Source organism: Stomoxys calcitrans, chromosome 3, assembly GCF_963082655.1.
Source record: "Stomoxys calcitrans chromosome 3, idStoCalc2.1, whole genome shotgun sequence".
NCBI classification, from domain to species: Eukaryota; Metazoa; Arthropoda; class Insecta; order Diptera; family Muscidae; genus Stomoxys; species Stomoxys calcitrans.
In genome coordinates, this window is record NC_081554.1 from 92,408,957 (window position 1) to 92,412,876 (window position 3,920).

The window sequence follows — 3,920 nt, forward strand, 5'->3', positions numbered from 1 at the left end:
ATGAAAAATAATTTTCAGTGTTGGAAAGAAGTTCATAGGAATTTTCAGTGTGAGTAAACTGGAGCATTGCAGCTGATTAGAAATTCGAAACAGCTGAAGTGACATTGTTCATTCGAGCCAAAAAAAAGGTCTGTTCGCACATTTTTCCAGTAAAAATTAGCAGGAGAGTAAAAATAGCTTTTAAACCCCGTTTAGACTGCTCTTAAAATCCGGATTTAATAGTTTATTTATTGAATCAATCCAAACCCAAGCGGGTTGTATGTTGATAGAAATTTAAACACAATAGGGATTAATACACCATGACATAATACTTAAATATATAATTATTAAAAATTTTTAATTTTTAGTAAGAAATTTTAATGAAACCAAAAGAAAAGAAAAATTAAGATCCAAGAACCTAAACAATTGAAATAAAAACGAACAAAAAAATTATATTAAAACTTAAACCCTAAGACCGTAACGCACATTCTTTTAACAATAATATATATATATATATATATATATATATATGTCTATGAAACGTAAAGGTGATGTAGTTGTCAATGAATGAATAAAAATAGGTTCTTTAAATAGGTTAATTATTCAATATTTAGTTATTCTGAAAGTTTGAAATTAGTCTTTTTTTAATATGCCATAACATGCTGAAAAATATTTCATATCAACAGGTATATTTTTGTTACCCCTTTTTCCCTAGTTATTTGAAATAACCAGTCAGTTTTCATAAAAAAAAATTCGATACTGGAAATTTCTTCTGGGAAAAAACCTCTAGTAGAAATTTGCAAGCTCTCAATTACCCATTGTACAATTAAGAGGTAGTGGCATTCGCACTATCCCCAATGAAATTACATTGTTTATCAAATGCCGTAAATTCAGATGTCATGTTGCTAATCAACTGTATATGAGTATATGAGCAGTGTAAACGGGGTTCAAGTTTTCCGTACAAAATAAATCCCATTTTTCCAGGATTTATTTTAAAATCTCAAATAAAATCGATTTCATGACTGCATAATTGATAAAAGGACCAAAATATGTAATCGCACGTTTACATTGAAATTTTTATGATCTGGATTTAACTAAAAGCACGTTTACATTGGCCACTAAATCCGGATTATGGCCTTTTCGATATTAAAGAGCTAAATCCTGTGTTTTTCCGTTTTATTTGTAAATCTCAAACGAACCCGCTTTCATGGCTGAATAATCGATAAAAGTACCGTCAATGGAATCGTGCTATAAATTTCCAAACCCGCGATGTAAACGGGCTGGATTTAGTTAAATCCGGATCATAGAAATTTCAATGTAAACATGCTATAAAAAAGGGAACTTAATTGTTTACATATTTTTCATTTCTAAAGGGCAGTATGCACCTCTGGCGAGTATTCGTTACCATAAAAAATTCGTTGACATCAAGATGAATTCATTTATAGGTAGTGGCAGTTGCCCAACAACAAAATATTGAGTGCACTATCTGCCAAATTTAGTGCAACTCTAATTCTGTTCATGTTATTAGTTCGAGCCATTTTTCGTTGTTTGTGTGTTAAGGTTCTTAACTATTGGGTTGCCCAAAAAGTAATTGCGGATTTTTCATATAGTCGACGTTGACAAATTTTTTCACAGCTTGTGACTCTGTAATTGCATTATTTCTTCTGTCAGTTATCAGCTGTTACTTTTAGCTTGCTTTAGAAAAAAGTGTAAAAAAAAGTATATTTGATTAAAGTTCATTCTAAGTTTTATTAAAAATGCATTTACGTTCTTTTAAAAAATCCGCTATTACTTTTTGGGCAACCCAATATAATACGCGCACACAACCAAAACTCGTTGACAGATGGTGCACTTCGTGAGAAAAATTTGTACAAAGTTGTTTGCGGTACACTACCTGGTAATTATGCCATGGTTGACATATCCTAAACGGAAATTCGTTACTGGTACACATAACACATGTACTTTTTTAGCCAAAATGATTAAAATTCTGCCAAAATTATAAATCGATGTTTGTCGCCATCTTGTATTGTACACAACTATTTTCCAGTGGCTATATAAATTTCTTGGCTGCAATATTCATTTACAGGTAGTGGCAGTTGCCTAGCAACAAAATATTGAATGCACATGTCTCAAAATCTGTGATTAGTTTAACCCTGATTTTGTGTGTGTTACTAGTTCGTTCAGTTTTTCGCTGTTTGTGCGTGTGGTATGGTTTTTAACTATAATGCTCACACACGACCAAAACTTGTTGATGAATAGTGCAGTCGCGAGGAAAATTGTACTTAGCTGTTTTCGGTACACTTCCTTATGTCATGGTTGCAACCGATAACTTCGCCAGAGGTGCATACTTAGCTTTAAGGCGGGTACTAGGTTTAATTTTTTGGGGAAAATTTTCCAAAATCTTTCTTTCAGTGGTTTGATAAGGTAACCACATTTGATTTTTTGGGTATCTTTGGCAAAAATGTTGACATTTACATATAAAAGTTAATATGGCACCAATCAATTTATCAGCTGCTTACGTGCATGTTACACACAAATTTGAGTGAGTAGACCATTCTCAAATTCATATATGTGTTGCAATTTCCAAAGCCTTCGAAATTAATAAATAATGAAACACAAAACTATTTAAAAAGAAACGAATGCAGACTTTATTTGTTAATATAATTAGATCTTGTAGTATTTTCATTTGTATAAGTTCGACAAGTGCAACTTTTTAAAAGCCTTTGCCAGCATTTTCCACTTCTTTGTTGTAATTGCAAGACCAAAAGCACAACAATATCTTACTAAATTGTTTTCCACTCCGAATAAATACAAGTGAGCAAGATTGGCGATGGCGTTTATTTTACGTAAGAAAACGACTTGTTGCGCAGCGACTGTGGTTGTGCTCTTTTTCGTCATCGTAAAATGTAAAATTTCCCTAGATGAAAAAAACAAGTTATAGCGCAACGAACACTTTTCATCAATATTTTTCGCTTATATTTTATATGGAATTTCATCGCGAAAACCGAATATAATAAAAATCTTAAGGCCGGTTTTCTCCTTCTTCGGTAAAGTGCAGTATGCACCTCTGGCGAAATTTTCGTTACCATAAGAAATGCATTGACATATCCTAAAAGAAGTTTTTGTTACCGGTACCGTTACCGAAAATTTCCCTTGCAGGTACTCAGTTAAAATAAAATTTTCTTTGCGTAACAGGATGACATAGTAGGCATTGATGGCGGTTGACCTTAACTGGCGCTCTATCTTTAAGGGTGGTACTATGTTCGCTTTTAGCGAAATTTTTTCATGATTGCTTATTTTAGTTAATAGATTTTAAAGCAAAATAACTTGATAAACCCTAGTACTGTCTTCATTTACAGCGAAAATGCTTATTAATTTTTTTTATTGCGAATTCTGACAGACTCTAATTTTCACCAAAATACAAACAACAACACAAAACAAAGGCTTAACGATTGCAGCATAATTAAACGGTGTGTTCGCATACTTATCCAGTAACAATTTGGCAATAAAAATTTGCAAAAGAGTAAAAAATTTCTGCGGGGAAAAACATCCATTAGAAGTTTGCAACTTCTAATTTAGTGGGTTGCCCAAAAAGTAATTGCGGATTTTTTATTAGAAAGTAAATGCATTTTTAATAAAACTTAGAATGAACTTTAATCAAATATACTTTTTTTCTAAAGCAAGATAAAAGTAACAGCTGATAACTGACAGAAGAAAAAATGCAATTACAGAGTCACAAGCTGTGAAAAAATTTGTCAACGCCGATTATATGAAAAATCCGCAATTACTTTTTGGGCAACCAAATACAATACTCTCCAAATGTTTTTCGCTCTCACACTCTCTTTAACTAAAAACAAGCGTTTTCCATAAAAGTTAGGAGGTTAATATGTTAATATGGAGTTTGACAGTCGTACACGCGAAAAGACTATTAGAGTACCAAT